Source organism: Ascaphus truei, chromosome 1, assembly GCF_040206685.1.
Source record: "Ascaphus truei isolate aAscTru1 chromosome 1, aAscTru1.hap1, whole genome shotgun sequence".
Taxonomy (NCBI): Eukaryota; Metazoa; Chordata; class Amphibia; order Anura; family Ascaphidae; genus Ascaphus; species Ascaphus truei.
Window position 1 is genome coordinate 162,433,257 of NC_134483.1, and position 22,852 is coordinate 162,456,108.

The 22,852-nt window shown below is 41.2% G+C and overlaps 1 protein-coding gene across 2 annotated transcripts in view; it reads right to left on the minus strand.

Moving 5' to 3' along the window:
- The window catches only part of VLDLR (very low density lipoprotein receptor), a 51,042-nt gene that overhangs the window by 26,933 nt on the left and 1,257 nt on the right, over nt 1-22,852 (minus strand). The window lies entirely within an intron of this gene.

The following is a 22,852-nucleotide window of genomic DNA, read 5'->3' on the forward strand; positions in this document are numbered from 1 at the left end:
TCCCTGCCTTATGTATAAAACCTGCTTCGTGAACCATTAAAAAACTCAGTTGTGGGAATTCAACCATCAGCCTCCTTGAATTCTTACAGCTCCGAGCTCGTCTACCATACTATTTGAAAGCATCCCATATCCGTTGCGTTCCATGTGCTCCCGGGAGAAGTGTGTTTTGCTTGCCCTAGAAAAGGACCTGATCTGTAGAGATCTAACATAATGGAAGAGAAAGTCTAAGGCGGCGACTTCTCTGAACTAGCAAATACCCCCCAGAGAAGAACCCCCGTCCCCATAAACAGATTATCGCTCGAGCCTGATGGAAGGCACTTGGCTGTGGCGGCCGCCTCCCTCCTTCTAAAATGCATCGCCCAATTACGCTGCAGATGTTGGTGATGTCCACGGTCATTGGACGCTGCGATTTGGGAGAAGGAAGGTGGCAGCAAGGAGGCGGCCACCACAGGTAAGTGCCATGGGGAGGCGAATCTTCAAATCTGCCTCGGTCTGAAAGAGTGGCTTTGAGTAAAGCCACAGACTAAAAAACAAATGGCAATGAGTTTGAAACAGGGGAGCCTGGTGCCACCTACTTATGCTTCAGGCACAAAAAAAATAAATAGATTGTAAGCTCTACAGGGCAGGGACTAGTCTGGCAAAAAAAAAAAAAAAAGTACAGTGCTGCATACACTGTCAGCACTATACAAGACAAGTTTTTTTTTTTTAATTTTTACATCATTTATATATGCCACAAACCTTCTGGTGAGGGGGAAAGGGTGAGAAACAAACTTATTCTAAAGAAGCATATAAATTAGTACAACATGTCTGAACACAAACCTATTGTTTCATGTCTAGTTAGTACAACGTCTTGGCACCTGTAGCAATAAAGACGTTCATCTGTATATTTAACACATACAGTGCCTCTGGCATGTCATGTGATTGCTCCATGAGCAAATCACATGATGCAAGCAGGCTCTGGATGACAAACTGAAATAGAGGGGGCTCATTCATGTCAGATTAGGCTGGCCTTCAGAAACTAGCATGTGTATGACGGAGCCGCTCTGTCAAAAGCACGGAATGAAAAAATAAGCGCAACCCAATTATCGTGTCGGTTGCAAAGTCGTAAATATTAACATTGATAACTTACTGAGGTATGTGCGAAATGCAGCTGTAAGAAACAGTCTTTTCATAATCAATAGTAAAACTATTAGGGAGTTACAGAAGTTGCTCTGAAACCATGCAATAGCTAGAGATACCATCCTTAACCCACCCACAGCAACTATGCAAAGAGTGTCATGTCCATGCAACACAAATGAGGCAAAGTTAAATAAAAAAAGAAGGGTGGATATAAATTTAAATACATGTAAGGCTTTGATGCATGGACAATGGCCACCAAGAGCAAGTATGCCAAACTCTGTAGTAATTATGCGTTTTTAGTCTCCCAAATACTCTTGAAATTAACGCATCAGGCTCACCCTTTCCTCAATAAGCCCAGAGGAGTTGAACTCCTATAATGTTAGTATTTTTTGGTGTTGGATGCTGGAGATTGATTCCTTAATCATTTGAGGTTTAACTGCAGAAGGGAGACAACCATTTTGACCAGACGCTTATAGCAGCAATACCCCTTAACCAATAGGATGGGAACCAGAGATCAACTGCCATTTTCAGCTCTGAAGGACCGTTCGTCTCTTTAATTATTAGATTTACATGAGACTCAAGCACTGAGTAACCAAGCAACCAACATTTAGCATTTTCCAACAGCGTGTGTGATAACCAATTCTTGTCTTAATCTTCTACATGTTCTGCGGTTACTTTGTGCCAAAATCATGGCAGATGGCACACAATATGCAAAATAGTGTAAACAAAAGCAATTTCAGCCTCTCCAACTAAACAATCATCCAAGATTCTCAAGAAAAATAAATAAAAATATATATATATATAAAGTAATTATGCTGGTACAGAAACATGCCCAAAATACACCTCCGTTTAACATGACGTGCTAAGTGCCCACTTCCCCCCACCAAAGAATGACGGTATTTGCAGATAAAGGGCCACAGCTTTGTTTGATTTTAAACCAGAGTTTGTTTACCAAAACCCTTCCTTATCCTTTGCCAGGCCGCCCGACTGTAGTACAGAGCCCAACTGTGTCACCGTAGCTCATGACTCCCACTGCTGCACTTAAGGACAAGCTTAAAATGTTCCACCAGCCCCAATGAGGGCACCATTATACTGGTATCCATATACCGCCTAGGCTCCAGGTTAACATGGATCCATATAAAATTACTAGCATAGGAATGATTGTGCCTGGGTAGGTTGGACCCCGAGAAACACCTCCCAACTATATGGTCATTACTGAGGGCGCTACAGAATTCAGACCACAATACAGGTCTGTGTGAAGCAGATCTCAATGAGGAGCTGGACAAAGGACTGGATGACTTTAGGCCAAGGCTGTGGCCATAGTGCACACAACTAAAATACAGTAGCTCCCAGGCAGGCCATAGGGCGACAGGATATGACAAACGTACTGGGTTTTTTTACGCGACGGCAGCATCACGAACGGTTCAGCCATTGAGGGTGAACCAGTCTGGTGTGGCCACGCCTCCCCATCGCAAGCGCATCAGAGTCCAGAGCTCGCTCAGGTGACAGGCGTGCGCGACTCAGTGCAGCCACGCAAGATGTCCAATGGCTAAGTTATATGTGGTCTTGACCACAGGTAGCAAGTATGGGAATAAAAGTTGTCCTCACAAAAACTGCATTTAGATACCCCACTAGATCCCTGGCTATTCCTCTTAAGCAGATCAGACTTGTCTAGGTCTGAAAATAAACTAAGCAAGCATTGCAGTCACAACTAGTGGAGATAGCCATATGGAGAAAAAAGGGGGAAGGGAAACAATAAAATAATTTTTTTTTAAATTAATTTCCTGCCTACTGAATTATTCATGCTCCAAATTTCAGAAGGCCTGACAGCCACGGATTGCATATGCAGCCATTCAAGGCCTTAATCAGTACGCCAAGAGGGCGAGTGAATCAGACGGGGAAAAAAAGGCACATTCTGTAAACCTGCATTCATATCTAATACTATGCAATTATTTTCAATTGTGTTCATTTCCACCTCATCCCTCCCCCCATTATTTGAGAGAGTGAGTGGTGGTAAAAGGAGCAATCCAAGCAGTTTTTCTGCTCTTCATTTAATACAGAATTGAAGAGCCACCCCGCTTCTGTAGATACTTCCCTCCAAAGGGGGTTCCGGTATCTGCAGTTTTCAGCTTCACCACATGTGCCAATAGGAAGCTACACGCTACAACATCACTGCTTCCTATTGGCCCAGGAGCTCTAAAAAGAAGACATTAAACCCTTGAGTGGCTACTGGCAGCCACCAAGGGAGGAGTCTCAGGAAGCATGGGTACCCAGAGCTGAAATTCAATGGAGTTCAGCTCTGGAGACCCCTCTCCAATCCAGTGTTTATATATTAAAAAAAAGTGTAGGACTCTGCTCTGAAAATCACAACTGTTTTAGCCTCTAAGGAAAGAGCACAGCAACAATTTCAAATAAATACAAGGAAGCCTGCAAGGGTTAAAAAAGCATAGGAAGTGAACTCGGAGTGCTCATGCAATTGAAGATGCACAGAACTAGCAACAGTTTACGTCAGGCGGAGATGGCTTGGAAAACAAACTAAAAGCTTAGGACCCTTTCAATATTTAAGACATGAACACAAGTCCTACACTCAACCTTGTTAGAACATTTGCAGTACATTAGCCTGCAAGTGGCAAATGTTTGAAGCAAGGGGTCTTAGGATCTGAACTATGTTTCCTTCAGCCCCGAGAACCCCGTGTTTCCTGAGAACCTTACATCATAAGGTGATGCAGCCCTGTTTGAAGGTCCTGCAGCACATGAAGCCGACAGGGATGGCATAGAGGTCTTTTATCCCCCAGGATCTTTGGGGATCTAAGGCCGTGCTTATAGTGCCCGCGACAGGGCCCAAAAACAAATACATTGCCGCCGCGTGCGCTTATAGTAAGCGCGATGTCGACAATGCGACGTGAACTTCGGAAGCTGGAAATTTGATTAAGGGCTGTCGCCTCATGTGACAGCCCCTGAACAAATCAAGTACCAGTACGCCCACACCGCCGCAAAGCAAAATATAACTTTTGCTAGCAGCAACGCCACCCGTCCGGGCACTATAATCGGGGCCTTATGTGCACAGCTGTAAGTATCTCGGGAAGGAGGGCGTCCTGGAGTTGAATCACTGTTCAGCTCTGGAGCCACCCAAACCTAGAAAATCACATACACACTTGAGACAAACGCTAAGGCCATGTTCACACTGGGGACTTCGCCACAGTGTCTGCGCCTCACATTGCTGTGCGATGTGTGATGATCCCCAGCAGATGGAATGATCCGACACAAGGAGACACCCAGGAAGTATAAACAAGTGCCGAATCATTCAAAGTACACGAAGGACGAGTGTTCTTAAAATCAGGTTCCACATATTTCTGCGATCCCATTTGGTATGTTTAAAATGCATATGAGAAATATTTCATTTTTCTACTTGGTTATTTTATAAATTGTTTTGTGCATGCTTTTGAATATGTCACCATTATTTTCAATAAACATAACTATGTAAAACGAGTGTTTAATGTCAATGATAAATTTGCATCTGATACATTGGCTCATAAGACATTACCATTTTAGATACACGGGCAAAATTAAAACCAAAACTCCAATGAAAAGTTTGTGCTCATGGCCAGATGTGTTTTGGGTCTATCAATGTTTACATTACATTGATGTGCATCTGATTTCTGGCTGCAGCAGCGACAAGTCTCCCGCTACAGCAATACTGGACACTACCACTGGCTGACAGGAATCTGTGAGGAACATGCGCACGTTGTGTAGCACGCTGTGTGAGCGGGGCCTTGGAGATATAGCCACCACGTTTAATTATAACCATGCTGTGCCCATTTACTTTTTATCAGTTAGTTAAAAATCAACCCCACATCCAAGCTTTTTTATGGACAGTTTTGGGAGCACTTATTTCTGATTCTGCACAATACCTGTAGAACAGACAATCAAGACGTATTAACAGAGCAAGACTTCAGGCTTGAAAGTTATTTGCGCGCACAGGATTTAAAGCAGCGTAATAGCTCTGCAAAGTTAGATCATTTTAGTTAATCAACTATACCACCCCAAAGTAAATATTTGCCTCCCTTGAGTCAGTTGTGGGCCTTTGCAAGCATAAGAACATGTCCCACATGACTAATTTCAATGAGCACAGCATGACAGGTCATTGAATGACTAAAAATCTACGAGCTTTTGGAGGCGTGAATGAAGCGGGTCAGTTGAACATATCCATGCAAATTACCACAAAAACAGAAAAGGGACTTTAGAGCAGTTTGGCCACAAGTCAGTCACTTTTTCTATAAAATGGTCTTTAATGTATACAGTAGTTACAATTGAAGTATGTGACAAATGGGTCTTTAAAAAAAAAAATGAAAAAGTAGACATTAACCCCTTTCTACAATAGCACAAGATTGTGTTTACATCGGACATACTTTTTAAAGCTGCAATCCTTGCCATATGCATTTTAATTTGAACACATTGAAACTGTAGGGGACATGCAGTGGGATTGCGGCTTTAGAAGCTGTCGGGCTAAACATGCAACTCCGAAGCACCCGTAAGAGGCACTGTTTCACAGAGGCAAACTTTCAGTTTAGTGCAATTTCCATATAGGATTGAAAGCTAGATGTTGCTGGCCTCCCTGGCAGTGAATAGATTATAGCGAAGATGTTTGTAAGTGGTAGCCACAAATCACTATTGTCAAGTCAATAATAGAAACTCATTCAAGAATGTTAGAAGCATGCCAGAGACGACCAGTACAATCAGAAAGGCATTAGGATCCTTGAAAGGGGTATATTGTTTTAGAAATCACTAGTCATTGCTTTTGACACTGAATGCTGCAGTTGTACAACCACTGATTAGAATGTCAAAGTAAAACAGAAAATGGATTGTCACTGAACAGGAACAGCCTCTCCTTCCTCCCCCACTTTTTGCTTTGTTTATGGTACTTCAAAGCAAGAACAATATTTAGTTTAACATAACGGTACAAGTAGACCGATACTCAAGCATTGAAGGATTTCTTGTTCAAGAAGCAGACACTGGTGTAAAATTGCACAGCAGTTATACATTTGTTTTTTTTAAAGCCATAAATACTGTAGTCAGTCATCTGTAATTTCATCAAAGCTTTGTCCCATCCTTATTCCATCTCGTTCCCCAGCCTCCATGCTATGAAGCACACCTTGTCCACACAGAAGCAGGTCATAGATGCATATACTGTACTCCCTGCAACATTGCGTCTCTTGTACAGTTATTAAATTGATCTGTAAAGACTGCTTGTTTCAGCAACTTTAAATTAACTCTATGTTCTCAAGGTCTACATTGTGGATAACCTACAAGAACCTAAACAAACACTAAGCAGGCATGAATGAAACGTGTTGCTAGGAACGCCTACAGCTGGCATACAAACCGAAGTGTGGTGTCCAATTGTTCAACCAGAAGACCCTTGTGTTTACTTGTCAATTGTATTTAAAACAATGATTCCCTGTTGCACTGTTGAACTTGAGGGAAAGAAGCCTTTTTGAAGAGCTCTGTAGGTGGAACATTTAATGGGGTCTCTCAATGGTAATCTCTTCTAGTTGACTCTCCAGTCAGTATTTTCCATTTTATTTGAGCTGGGCAACAGGTCTTAATGGTCATTTAACAACCTCCTCTAAAATCATAAGACAGGCAAGTATTAGTACACCAAAATATGTCAGCCAATTAGAAAGCAGCTAGACTAGTTCAAAACATACCACAACTTCAGAAAATCCTGGTCAGAACCCATCTCCTTTACCCCTCTTCCCCCGCCCCTCCCCCCCCAAAAAAAAGTTAGTTCAGCCTTCCAAAGGTCTCAGAACCTCATTGATTAATAGGCTATTGTTAAGTTAAATAGCAACCTGTCAAATGTGATTTTATTCACATGACAAGGAACAATTAATCCCAGCAAGTTAACCCAGCAAAAATTAAGTCACTTTCATTTAGGATTATGAGCAATACAAGAAGCAAGCATCGAGACTTTCCAGATTGGGTCATCAATTTGCTACATCTGGGACGTTCGTTCAAACCAGACTGCTAAAGGTTTTACAGCAAGATCCTTAAATGGGTAATTTGACATACAAAATGCTCCAAAACTGCTTGAAAGAGCACGTTCCATGGCATCCTCTTAAACATGCCTAGTGAGGAGAAAGGCAAATTGGAGTTCCCCCCTCAGGTCCATCTCATCTTCAGGACGTAGTTAAAAAACAAAACAAAAAAAAGGCGCATTGGAAATGTGCACGAGTAGATCAGCATGGACTGCTGCTTTATCACACCTAGGAAAAAAGGGATCCAGCGCTCCACGGATTTCTAAGTAAATTTATTGTGCCACACAACGTTGACCAATAGGTTTTTCTCAAGTGACTCAAGAAAGACCTATTGGTCGAAACGTTGTGTGGCACAATAAATTTACTTATTTAGAAATCCGTGGAGCGCTGGATCCCCTTTTTTCCTGAGTGTACATTGGATTTTGCCTGGCAGGTACTTCCTTGAACCAGCAGCACCGGTAAACTGTATGCCCTTCCCCTCAGTACCCGACTAGCACCCTCTCTGTCCACCTTTAAGACCTACCTTAAGACACACTTGCTTAAAGAAGCATATGAATAGCACTGTGGATATTCTGAACACATGATACATAAAGCTTGGCCCCCTGCAGACGCACTTACCAGAACTCCCTCCTGTCTCTGTACGTTCTCCCTACCTACCAATTAGACTGTAAGCTCCTCGGGTCAGGGACTCCTCTTCCTTAATGTTATGTTTATGTCTAAAGCACTTTTCCCATGATCTGTTATTTATATTATCTGTTATTTATTTGATTACCACATGTATTACTACTGTGAAGCGCTATGTACATTAATGGCGCTATATAAATAAAGACATACAATACAATGTCTTATTTTATTTGTGGAGTTCAGCCTTAACCCTCTTTTACATTGCTTTATCACACCTCACATACAAAAAGAATATGGTTTTACCAAGTAGTAAAACAAAATGCAGTTGGTAAATTCCAATGTTAACATAAATGTAAAATGGTACTATAATTTTTACAAGGGGAATTCCAATGTTTAAGGCTACATGGACAGTCATTAAATATGCAATACACCAGTGTCCCCATTTAGCACCCACCAATCGCAGATAGGACCATTACAGGGTTGTGGTGTATACCTGCTGGTAACAAAAACGGCTTAGTCATCCGCGATTACTTTGGGACACAGGAACAGGATTCTGCGGTCCATACCCCAGATAATACTTAGCAGTGCAGCACCTCCATCTGCCGTAGGCTCCAAGGATGTACGGAGATTATTTCCCACGGTAGAACTTTTACTCTCCCCCAGTTAGATCACACACCAGGGCGGATATATATTGCAAATAGGAACCGTTTTTTACAACACACTTTGCAGTAACACAGCAGCAGTCTGCTGGATAATCTCCTTAGATCAGCTCTCACTGGAGATGGTCCCTGGACCGTCACTACAGGCCAAGGGCACCAAACCTAGCTCTTCCCCACCTCCCTAGCGGAGGCAGAGGTATAGGTTCACACTCACTCCACCCCTCAGGGAAGAGCACATGGGTAGGCCCCAATCTCAGGCTCCCAGTCGTGTGACCCGTCTTCCTCAGAGGAAAGGAACAACCTTCTAATTTAGGGTGGTCCTGCCCTTAAGTACAGCCAGAAGGCGGGCACCCGTTGTCCCAGCTACAACAGGATGTACCACCTCCTGCTGTCACTCAAGTGCAGTACCAAAAGGTGAAGGGGAAAACCCCATACCAACTACTGGCAAAAGGAAACAATTAGCGGATGAGGGCCCCCCCACACAAAAAAAAAATAAAAAATAAAAAATAAAAAAGTGTGCTGCAGAGTATGAAATCCATATACTTAATGTAAACAGCTCCGGATGGGAAGGAGTTAATGGAGCGATAACCTGAATTGACCCCTAGTAAAGGGATTAGCCAAGCAAGGGGAAAAGGGTTGACCGGAGCTGGTCTCTCGACCGACAACGGACCCCTAAGTGTGAACCCTGCATAAATGGCTAATTTCCCCTGGGAGGTTGAAAATGTAAATAAATGAATAAGAGTCACTTACTCCATGTATTAATCCATCCGGATAGGTGTGCTCCAAACTGAGTGTAAATAGACGAAAAGCCTCTCTGCCGGGAGAGAGAGAGAATCAGTGAGCACTGCGAGCAAAAAAAAGTATGACGGCTGGACTGTGCTAAACAAAAATGCCTTTATTAATCCATGAGCAAAAAATAAGATAAGAGGGAAATAGATCCCCTGAGCGCTCTAACGCGTTTCACCCCTTTGACAAAGCCCTATAGGGGTGAAACGCGTTAGAGCGCTCAGGGGATCTATTTCCTTCTTTTTATCTTATTTTTTGCTCATGGATTAATAAAGGCATATTTTTTTAGCACAGTCCAGCCATCATACTTTGTTGCTCGCAGTGCCCGCTGATTCTCTCTCCCGGCAGAGAGGCTTTTCGTCCAACTACTGGCAAGCCTGTAAATACCAGGCTTTACTGCTAGCCCATTGGGTAGAATAGTAGCCAGGGGGTACCGTGCTACATTAGAAGTAGTGAGAAAATCTATGTATAGAAGTATACAAATAGACTACAAAAGTTATAGGTCAACATGTCTCCATGAGTGTTTATTTTCTTCGAAGCGCCTCTATCCCACATTGAGGGGAATGAAAGTCTACCCATTTTCATGCACCATACGTTGGAGAGTTTGATAGTAAAAAAACCTCCCATCTTATCCAGAGGCATTTTACCATTTGGAAAATGGTTTGGGCACACCATTGTTTCGCTGCATTATGAAAAAACACCTCAGCCAGCTGCATCATTACACCAATAAATGAAGCCACTGCTAAAGTTTTTATAGTTAAAGCATGCACGCAACCGTAAAGTTAAAATGTAGTAAAAAAAAAAAAAAAAAAAAAAAAAAACATTTAAAAAGTCAAAGTACAATATACTCACATTCTGCCGTCAAGATAGATTTAAAAAAAAAAAAACTAAAAAAAAAAAAAAAAAAAACACTTCCAATTTGGTCTGGTAGTCATAAGAATTACTAGATTTCTCCATTGCTCTGTTTCATAGATTCTGCCCATTGCTCATGCCAGTACCTCCCTAGAATGCTGCAAAGCTGGCCAATCTTGAGTATTTAAGAATAGATGTGCAGAGTTAGATTGGACCCAAATCTTTGGGGGTTATTCATTAAACTGCAATAACGCAGATCTGAGTACCATTACAAAAATGCCTATGGAGATTGACACAAGGGGGCTTATTCGGCATCTGCCAAAGCGGCGGATGGAGATGTTTTTGGCAGCAATTCTCCATTAAAGAATTTTGCCTGAAGGCTCAATTGGCAGTGGATTTACAATAGCCCCCTTAGTGTTCTGAGAAAACACATTTAAAATGAAGTAAAAAATTATTTTTAAAATGACATTTTAAGCAGGATTGTTTGAACATAGCAGCTTGGTTTGTAGTTTCGGAAGGAAACAAATTGAAAGGCAATTTTTTCTAGTAACCAGGGGGTCCCTGGATGTCAGGGGTGGGGGTGATCATGGACCAGCACTAAGGAACCCGCTAGTTTAAGTAAAAATAAATAAAAACACCCCACTGCAGGCGTCACCACAACATGATAGATATACATTTTTAAACAGCATAGTTTCTTTTAAGGTTCATGTTCTTCCCTGGTTCTTTTCCATTACCTCCTATACTGCCACAGCCTAGGCCTGCCACTTTGCAACACCTCCCTCAATACCCATTCCATTAATCTAGTCCATATGATATTTATCAAGCACCCACTAAGATTTAATCTTGGTAAGAGGTTAAGCAATAAGTATCAATTAGCCAAAGAGAGGGGGGAATTAAATCTATACATCAGATCTTTGCTTTTAGCAAGCTAAATTTTGATTTACACAAATGTGAAATATGTGCAATCCCATGTAGCTGACAGGAGTAGCAAATGCAAGAAAACAGATATCCAACTAGCAACTTAATATGTTTTACATACTGGACTGTGCCATTACTCCGTACCAGGTGAGGTAAATAACACATTTATGTATCTATATTTATCCAATTTGTTAGTTATCTATATATAGTTGCAAAAACCTGACTAACAAGGATATGAATATGCCAATTATGTTGGCCTCGTTCAGAGTTTGTGTTTATCACTGGAATGCTGGAGGCTGGTATAGAGATGGGAGGTGGGCGACTCATGAGCATTATAGTTATGTCTGAAGGAGACAAACAGGAAAAATCCATCTTGATAAACATACCAGGATTTACTTAGCCACTGAAAATATTAATATGGCGTATGGCCTACATGTGGGGCTCAGATTACTTCGTAATTCATGCATGTTCTCATCTCTAGCCTGTGGTTACACTATGCTAAAATGTGAAAGAAAAAAAAACCTACTTTAATTTGTCAGTCGAACCTTTAGCCAGACTACATTGAATTTCTAAACCAATTGTGGACTGTGTGCGTCTACATCAAAATTTGCAATTGATTAATTGCCAACAGGCAAGAATCACGACACCAGGAACATTTGTTTATGAGAAGAAACATAGGTCAGAAGTTTAACTTCTGCACTGCCATGCTGTGTTTCAAACATTTATTTAATGGAGATTTTTTTTTTTTTTTTGCCCAATTCAGTTTTACATAGCCTACATTTATAATCTATGGTCACGTTATTTAGTTATACAGCCTTTGGATCTCAAAATGTACTAGACTATTTTAGTTTTGTAAAGAAATCATTAACCAAACATGCAGGAAGAACAGTGTCTGAATGCAGATTATTTTACAGTGTCCTTGGAACTAGTGTACACACGTATCCAGGGGGTTCCCCATAACTAATATTTTAAAGCTCAGAGTCCTGAAACCTTGCCCTCCAAAAAGGCACCAGCATAGGTCCCTTACAGGGGAAAGAAAATGGTTTAAATCTCTTGCAACAGAAGACCGCACCAGGAAGGGAGCTCATCCATTTATAAATAAAGAGCTAGTGAGCAGCTGGGACTGTTTCTCCCCACCTCCCAAATTTTGCCAAAACAGGATTGTGATCTGTGCCACGAATCCCCTTGCACTAATGGGATTAAACATAAAGGCAAAAGCTCTCATGTCTGTTTTGTACAGGAGAGAAGCTTTCTAAACTACATTTGTGCATTTTTATTTATATATTAAAAAAAAAAAAAAAAAAAAAAAAAACAGTTGCCGCTTCCCTCAGATAGTAGAGAATTCTGGGATATTCCTCTGTGGTTTAGCAATCTATTTATAGCAGCAACTGTAAGAAGGTTGCACTAACGTTTGGGTGGCTCAGATCCTGGATAGTTTGTAAAGACATCTTCACCTGAACTTAGAATATGGGAGAATTCTTAAATTTGAGAAAGGTTAGCACTTACAAAACACCATTTTTCTGCAGTAGTACTCACCCTCCCCCCAAAATTGTTTTATCATGTATATGCTGTGCAATGTTCAGGGAACCATATTTTAGGTGTAACAAGTGCCACGGTTTACACATGAAGTGTTGAGAAATAAATCAATCTTAAAGAGGCAATCCAAGCACTATCCTACTTCATCACTTCTGTAGTATTAAATACTTACTGCATTTTATTATTCAACTCAATGCCATTTTGAATGATTTAATACACGGAGCATCAGTGCTGCTGATGGTGGGGGGGAGGGGCCGCCAGTTTAAAAACAAAAACAAAAAAAAATTAAACAACTCTAGTCCTGGGAAATTTGTTGATGGTCCTGTGAGTATCCTTTGGACTTTTTAGCACATCTCTCCAGCAGAGCAAGATATTTGCAAATCTCAATCATTTGTTGCCAATATTTGTCATTTTGAGCTGCAAACTGTCAATAGCCAATGTTACCTTAGCTACTGCTAAATTACACACCGACTGAAGGATTAACTGAAACTGAAAGGCCGCCATTTATAGTGAACCATGGGAAGTGGGATCTTTGCAGATCAATCACAGGAGAACAAGTAATTAGTTTAATAAAAAGGTAAAATAAAACATTTGTTTTAATATACTGTAAGTGCCACTTGGATTGCCTCCAAGACAGAAATCAGTGCTGAGAGACTTACAAAATCAGCATGTAAAGTCATTAACAATGATGCTGCCGTGTCATCACGTGGAACCCCTCCCATTTCAGAATATTCACCTAAAAAGCTGCCATTTGAGAGTTTAAAATTGAACATGGGGCAATGACTTGGTCCTAGTGCTCAACACAGCACACTACATGTGTAATATCCAACGTGTATATTGCCTGGATGTGAGAATATTTATGACAACTAGATTTGTATTTTTGATCTGCTTTTAATCAAAAGAATGATCAAATATTTGATTTGAGTATGTTGCAGGACCTTTTTCAAATTGCCGTTAACAGCAAGCTGCCCAAACGCCACTTACTGGGAGACTGAATGATCAGAAGTTGAACGCTTCAAACAATTCAGACAAGCGGCTCGCCTGCAGCCATTTTGGAAGGGGAAAAGCCCTCCAACAATGTTTTTCTGCAACTGGAAGTATTCCCCATGCACCCCAGATCAAGCCCCCAAAACTTATTAGGAATGCATGTATTTATTTAAGCATTGAAAATTGAAACAGGGCAGAGAGATGTAACCGATCAAGTTTCACACCCTCCCCTTTTGATAAGGGATGGAGTGCAGCAGACAAGGGTTTCCTCCACTAGTAGCACCAAGGTCTAGGCTGCATACAATGACGTCACCCTCCTTGCACAAAATCAAATAGGGCTTAAAATCTTCCTGCGCACAGAGCGGATTTGGTTCCCTACCTGGTATGATGTGAAATCAGAGTCCCAGTTTAGGGCTTAGGAAAATAAATCGCTTCTCCAACAAACCCAACATGGTCAATTGTGGTTGCTTTAATGTGTTAAACGAAACTAGTTTAAAAAAAAAAAAAAAAACACTTGAGTCAGAGAATGTCTCTTTAAGAGGAGAAGCTGCTATTTATGAAGAAAGTGAACACTTACTCTTACAGTATGAGAATGTTAAAATCAGTGTAACCACTGAAGAAAAATTTACAGGACAAAGTTGCCTTTTTATTGCAAGTACAGTACAGCTCAACCCTGTTATAATGCGAATCAGATTTATGAATACTTTACAACACGATTATTGATCTCTTAAATACTTTATTGTACAATGCATACAATTGTACATTTCTAACGCGATCCGCTTATATCATGATGTGATCCTTTGGACTCCAAGTACAGCGTTATAAGGGGGTTGAGCTGTACGTGTTAAACTTATAAAGTGACGAGGAAATGTCTGCAGGACCAACATTAAGTGATCTCTAAACAAAATGGATAGCATGAAAAAAAAACAAAAACAAAAAAAAACTGTCAATGCCACTGAAAGTGCACCATCCTTTTGAAAGGTTTTATTTATTCCATGCATACAGATGGCTTAACGCAAATGAAATAAAACGAACCAAGAAAAGCAGAATTGCCATCGTCTAGTTTAGAAAGTTCTGCATTATCGTCTGGAGAATTCTTTCTATTTGCACAAAACATAGATACCTCAAAGGGAAAAAAATATTACAAGTTGTCAAAACCGCTATATCTCTTTACACGTGAAGGTGGAAAAGCTAGTATCTGTTAAGATTTAATACTGTAGAAATGGCATCTACATTTTCTCAAATACTAGAATAGCATTAAAGGCTTTCAGCAGCTTCCCAGATCCATGGAGTGGAGGAATTTTGTACAGTACAAGAATATCATACCCACCTTTGTGAGGAGAACAATGCATCTCACTATTTCCAGCAAAGTGATAGTAACAACCTATGGGTATAGGCAGATATTCGTTTGGCCTAATGTTCTGGCATAGACATGCTAGTGTAACGGCTGGACCCCCCTTGTCTGACCCACCCAATCTCACATTGGCCCGTGTGGTCTAACCGGTCCCCATTACAAGGTCGTGTGTGGTGGTGCATCTGCAAGTAACAGGACTCCTGAGTTTCCCACTTGGTGTTATAAGAGGATATCATCAGGACAGGTAGCTGAGGTAGTGGGTACGAGTCCAACTTACTTCACGTGCAGCGCCTCCACCTCATCAGGATCTATGCTTCCGCAGGGAGATGGTCCTGGTGAGGAACTCCTTCTCGGTGGTGACTGCCACTGCTGAGTAACTTCACACTCACACAGTGGAGGTATCTTTGAACATGGCATCTTTATTGTAGTTTGGGATGTAGCAGACTGCCCCATGCAGCTGCCGGCTCTAGCCACACATCTCGTCGTGCTGTCCCTTTGCCAGGTACGCCCTCCCGTATTGAAGTGGGATTCCCTTTCTCCTAGGGAGATCACCACTGCGCCAGGTCCCTGGACAGTGTGGCTTAGACAGACTTGGTCACTCTGCTACCGCTAGTTACTGCACTAGGGTCACAAAAGTATTCCTGCAATCCCTTATGCAGGAAGATACATTTTACCAGCTGCTTCTCTGCCAACGTTGCAACAACACTAACTGACAGGGTTGTGTCTTATATACTTCAGGAGGCGGGCGCATCTCTGATGTCACTATCCAGAGACTCAGAGCATACAGCCACTCCCCTCCATACATAGGACACTACACCAAGGTTTGAGGGAAAACCTCCATAACTACTGCTGGCAGGCCTGTACTTACCAGGACTTACTGCCAACAGGGAAGATGTATGCAGTCATTATTATGCATGGCTACACTAGTAAGAACAAAGCCAGTGTCAAGTTTCCCCCTAGTAGACTTAAACATCCAATCATAGAATCAGATCTCTACTCATTTACCGAATGTACAGCAAGACAAAAAAAAAAGGGAGAATAAGGTTTCTCAAGCGTCAAGCAGTGTGTGATCACTACAGTAAAAAAACAATTGGATCAATTGGCTCCCCACCCCAGTCTTCCCATTAATCCATGTTACACCAATTGTCTTGCCCACTTCAATTTTATATTTTAATATTTTCATTCCCAGCCAGATGGCCTAAGCCCCAAGACATCGAGAACAAATAAGGATTGCCAGTGACTGCCAAATCACCCAAATGGTATCACGCTGCAACGTCATGCAAAGTATTGAACAGTTACTTTTTTCACTGCTTGTCCCACAGTACAAATACTGTGACTGTTCACCCTTGTTCCCGAACGGATGACAATGCTAAAGGCCTACAGCACAAGTACCATTGTAAGATGCCAGTGTTGCATTTAAATATCAGTCGTAAGACTGTCATTTCTGTTCCAATGATTTCAGAACAATGTATTCCCTCAAATAGAGGAAAGTAAAGCAATGCTGGCAACATGTTTAAAGTGTCTCACCTGGGTAATGGATTACAGTTATACAGATCTGACACACCTATAAGTAATTTTAAAGTTAGACTTGAGGGCTTGCCTCTGGCTGCCAACATGAGGTCACCATGTTCAGCAAGTGCTTGCACAAAAAGATTCTCCCCCCTCCCCCAGATCGTCAGTATACCGTCCTTAGAGAACCAATAAAGAGGTAAAGGGAACATGTAATTGACAAACACTTTCCCATTCAGAGGCCCCAAAGTAATTCAACTTGCCAGCAACTGTATGTGGGATTGCACATTACACACCTGCTTAACGATGCATACAGTATGAGTAGCTCTGTGGCTGATACTTTACACCTCATACATAAACCTTGGCCCCTTGCAGATGCACTTACCAGAACACCATGCTCCTGTCTACATTCTTCCTACCTACTAGATTGTAAGATTTTCAGAACAGGGACTCCTTTTCTTAAGGAAATTTTATGTCTGAAGCACTTCTTCCTTTGTTATTGGTATTATTTTGTTATTTATAGGATTGTTGTGTGTATTACTGCTGGGAAGCGCTATATAAATAAAGATATCTTTAGAGAGAAAATGGGAAAAAATATGGAGGAGGAAATAATCCAGCTACATCTACAGAAATATATAAAAGAGACCCTGAATCCAAAGTTATTTATAGACTGATAGCTATCCAATGTTGACAGCAGCCGGGGCTAGAAAAAGAATGCGGACGACAGGTTTGGGTAACCACCTGGTATACATTTGGTTAAATTAACTCCAAGCAATAGATTTTAAAATTGCTAATATGTGCAAGATATGTACTTAATGTTTAAAGTAACAATCCACCATTTACACAATCTTTGTGTGTCTGAACCAGGAGGTCCCTTGCCCAGTTCCTCAGTAATTACAATTTATAAGAATGATAAACCAAAGAATGAGTCTACTTTGCTTTTAAACATGGTTACATTTGCTTAAGGAAGCAAAGACTTGGCTGGTTTTTTCTTGAAAAGTAAACAAAAATCACTTATTCAGAGTTGCTGAATGGAGGAGTGGAGGTCAGTTAAAGACAACACAGAATTAAAAATAAAGACATACTCAGCAGGGAGATAAAGATGAGGGGGGTTTGCCTATGCAATTTCTTGTTCAGCAAATAGTGATATATCGCACAAGGGAGCAACCGGGAGTAACAAAGCCACTACTTATAGCATAACTCTTATTTTGAATGGAAAATTAAGTGAAGATATGCCTACACTATGCACTCCGATGCTGACCTTCCTGCCATCTATGCTATTTTCACAGCGCATCTTATCCAATCAACATGATCGTAACATTGAGCATGGTGCATGGCTGTGCTCTTCAATGCTGAACAGCTACACTAGTCACAAATATTGTTACTTATGGCGCAAGTTTGGGCAACAAAAGCAAGTAACCAGCATTGTTCTTTACTACCCTCTCCAAACCTTGTGTCCTCACTGCTGTAGTGCACTAGTCTGAACACTACCTTTTGCACCATTCACCAGTCTAAAGTGACCCATAAAAGGCACCTCTTGCCAGAAAATTTGCTCACCAGTTGTAGTGCGTAAGCGTAAGCCGACATGTCAGAATATTCATTGTAGGGTTGAAATCAGTTCCCTATTAGACATGTGCTCATTTTTTAATTCTTTAAATGGACAGGTATTTTTTTTTAATGAAGTGTAAAAGGTACACAGTAAACAAAACACGGCACAAGTTAAGGGGGTGCTACTCTTGCAAAATATTGTGCAAGAACCAGCAGAAGGGCATTTAAATGAGACTTAAAACTCCAGATGCATGTAAACAAAAATGAGCTCTCTAGTTAACACAATTTGAGAACATGCAGTACTTTGAATTAGAATATCGATTAGACTGGAGGTTACATTCTTCTTGAAAGAATATTTAAGGCAGATTTCCCATTTCAACCTCTAAAATCCATCTGCAGTTTGCTGCCTTTCAAACCCAAGATTCATTCTTCGTTCTTATTATAAAAGCACAAACTTTGAATATTTAATCGATCAGAATATAGCTTGGCTTCAGCAGTTTTAGTGGTTTGCTTCATGAGTGTCACTCATGTTTACGTCTCCCTATATTTGCCACCACCGCGAGTCAGAGCTGGATGACCAACATAAGACATGTATTAAATCTGTACCTTGCACTTTTAACCCCGACTTGGCAGCTCCGTTTACTGTACCGTCTAAATGTTGCAAACCAATAGCACTTCACTGAAACTATTCAGAAAGTGCACTTCCTCATCACTGCACACTGGGAAGTGTTTGTTCCCTGAATGCAGGAGAGGAAAAGCCACTCAAGCTAGTGATAGCACACAAATTGACTTGCACTTGTCACACACACAAACCATCTTCAGCCATTCAGCTCAAAGTGAAGATGGCAAGAACAGGTGTGGACATTGATTCAGATAGTCAAAACAGCATTGTGTTTTGCTTCCTCTTTAGAGCAATCCCCAGTGTGTTTTAGTTGGTTGTATTATAACGGTCTGTCAGCTACTGGACAAGTAGAACTACAACAAATTTCCACAGCAAACCAAGGTTGCCAGGAGTATTAATGCAAATAAAGTCCACAACAGATCACTTCTGGTTCCTGTACAGTGTAGACTAAAACCAGATGCACAGCATCATGTTACCCATGTAAATAGAAAGTTTAGCGTGAAAACACTGCCTGTGTTTTACATAGCATGGCCAGTAGGCAGTGAGACTTTAAGGCATAGAAGATTTAAGATTTTTTTTAACCCCATTGATCTCCATTACAAGTTGATGCATTAAACTTTTAACTACATATTCATTTTAATAATTTATAAGCCGCATAAATTGGAAACATTGTAAACGGACACTTTCCCCACAAAGCAGCAACACCAGCCACACTTTGTAAAAGGGCAACATTCCAAAAGCAGGATACATAATTCATAAACCTCATGTTGGTCATGGATTATAATAAATTTCAACATTAACCTATGACTACACCAGTTATCTGGTAAAGTTAAAAAGACAATACCACCCAAGCCAACAACCCTCAGTAAATAATGTTGCTGTCTAATTGGCATTCCCAAACAAATCTATCCATTCCAACAGCAAAAAGTGCTTTTCATTGAACAATAAAGACATTTTAGGGACCTTGGAATGGGGAAGTATTTGTGAATCAAGTGTTCACTATACCCTTAGCCCACCCTGGCCTCAGAGAAGGGTGGGAGATGGGCTTTGAGTGTGTAAACCCTTGAACAGTGAGAACATTAGCCACAGGTAATCAAACCCCTTCCAAGTCTCAGCTCTCCAGGTTTACAAACCAACTTTATTAAAGTGTTTGAAAAATGCTTATATATATCAGACATACACACCCCCCCCCTCCCAACACAAAAAAGCATTAACCATGAGATGCCCAATCATTGTTCTCAATAGCACCATTAACCCTTTGGATGCCATAGGGGCCTGGCACCAGAGTGCCCCTCTGGCAAATCACAATCATGTGATTGCAGCATCGTTTAACCCAGAAACAGTTATCCTCTTCCATTTTTCTGCATTAAAAATCTCCCCAGGCATAACATGTAGCCACCACGTTACGGGGCCCCTGGAGTGCCAAACCACATAATGTAGTGGCTACATCTTGGGACACCCAAACAATTAAATCATGCTAAATCATGTTAGCAGGTGCAAAACAGTTTGCTGCATTTGTATAGGTGTCAGATTTGGGTAAGAAGGCATCAGCCACCCAGCTGTAACTCCAACGCAGCACCAAAGTGCATAAGTCCATCCTGCAACCTTACAGATTTGAAAGTACTGTAGAAATATTCCCTAGCAACCTAGAAATATTGTCCATGATGTAGCTAATAGGGCAATTTGCCACTGGCATGCCAGACTTCATGAATGGTAGCTACTCAACGTCAGAGCACCTAAAGGATTAAACAGGTCACTGGCACGTATGTCAAGTCGGTGTTTAAGGTACACCACACTACGGGTTGTATATATAGTATACAACCACATTGTCACACGTGCTAATCCTGCAGAAGTGTTGTTCAAGAGCAGGACAGCACAGTAGTAGAGTGTATTACCATCTGGCAATACACTGCCAAACAGCATGTATTAGAGAGGTGTGCCAATTTGATACAAGTCTGCCGGGAAGTTAATCAAGCTTCTGTCCCCTCCCACATCAGACTGAGCCACACATCCAATTACTAAGCACTAAAGCAAACACTTGAGAAGTTTATTCTTTCTGCAGACAACCACAATTATATATGGTGGCCACTGCAGTAGCTGCAGAGTTAAACTTTTTGGCTGCCAGATCTTTAGTAAGGGGGAAAAAAAAAAATACATTACTTGGAGCCAATTCCTTGAGATAAGGCCATGTTTGTAAGCAAACCCAGATGGCAGAGTGTCCAACTAAACCAAGTTTCAGTGAATGTGACCTTTCCCAAGCAAAAGTCGCCACAAAACGTGATATTAGCTTTTACTTGCGCACAAGGTTGAGCCTTCAGAATCCGCAGCTGTTGGTGTTTTTTTTGCCACCTGAAGCTGTTCTACTTTGTAATAAATATCAGGGGAAATTTGCCATCAACATAGCACATTAACAATTTCAACAGTTTACTTACAATTTAAGATACATGTTCGAGACTACGCCTGAGCAACAAATAGGAATAGAGCGTATGTCTATGTTAGAGGCTTAACCCTGTCACTAGCCCTGCTAAGCAACCTGTCAGGCCCAATGGCCACACAAGGGTCAGAATGAAATAAATATAAAGGTTTCCATAGCAAAAAGGGTGCAGATTTTCATGCCAGTCATCTTTTCAAGATGGAAACAAGACATAATTTCTCTAAAAAGAACTGCTGTAGGATTGGGGCATTTTGCAGAGAATAACTTGATGATTAAAATGGAAAAATTTGTACAGCAACAAAAATAAAAAAAATGCTCTTTTACACATGAAAGTGCACAAGAAACAAAAATCTAAGACAGGTTAAAATGTATGGATCCCAGAAGCTACTGTATAATGATTTTAAGTGTACCAGGTTCAAGCCTGAGTCAGAAAGATACTTCCTGTTAAAGACGCTTGTTAGCAATTGATCTCCGTTGAGGAAGCGCCAATAAATCTCAACGTCACCAGCCTTGAGTGGGAGAATTTGATGGTTTGTGGGATATGGATCACCTACTCCATCCTCTTTCAGCAAGCAGGGGCGAGATCAAAATAAACAGAAAATAATAAGTACATCACAGAGTGAGTGCAAGGTAGAGCCATGGGGATAGACATAAGGCGATCCTAAATATGCAAGGTCAAGGATCAAATAGGGTCTGAAGTGTTACAGCAGATGGGAGAAAGGCCAGGCTGGGTGGGCCATGAGCTTGCTATTCAACGTCATAGTCTAGGTTTATATTTACCAAGCAGTTCTCTGCCATAAGACACCTGATCCTAGAAGACATTGTAGAGCTTATTTATGCGATGGGGTCTTATGGCAGAAAGCTTCTTGCTTAGTAAATATGGGCAACAATCCACAGTAAACCTAAATGCATCATATCTGTATACTCTCCCACCGTGCGGTCCTGCAATGCTGGCAGATCTATGCCAACACCATGTGGTCATAAAGCAGCAGAACAAACACAATTCAATATAAAATGTCAGCCCTTCACCCAGTGAAATGGTTGCAACACATTGTTGTATTGTGTACCCTATAAACAAGGGTTGCCTTCTAAGTTGACTACTGTATGTCGGCTGCTGCTAGCCACATTTTTCTATTTACACTGTGCTAGGATTTTATTTATGTTTCTTTTTTTTTCTACAGATGTGACTTCCCACACACTTAATATTTTATAGCTGTAATTAAATATTGCACGTAAGGTTTAAAAACTCTAGGGAAGAGGCACAAGCTCCATTGGGATATACAAGTTTGCACCTGTGACCCTATTATGTTGCAGTGAAAGCACCAAGGTTATGCAGCACTGAAAGTGTTCCCACTTAACCCCTTGTCCTGCCGGGAGGTTAAAGTGGTTAATTGTTAACAAATCAGTAGGACAGTTTCTGGAAGTTCAAAATAGACCCATATTCTTTTCATAAATCCCTCAACTGACAGGGGTCAAGAGAAGTGACTTTTACCCTTAGAGGGGGTGTGGAGGATCAACAAAAACAAAGAGGCTGTCAACACGTCTGCTGGATGTTTATATATTTTCTCTTTACAGGTTTTTCAGGGCATGTGCAAGCTGGTGGTGACAGAAAGAGAAGCGCACTTCTCCTGCACAGTCCTGTAGCGACACATAAAAGTGCCGCCCTGCAATCAAAGCCTTTTATTACATGTGCTGGGCTGGTGACAGACTCCAGGGCTCAGCAAGGAAATGAAGCAGAGGTAATGCCAACACCATTGAAAGCTTCCAGATCTTGTACTTCACATCCCATTCATTGCCCTTTAACTCTAGGACCAAGATAAACAGGTAGCCCTGTATAACCCATGCAGAGCCGGGTGAAGGCTTTGTAAA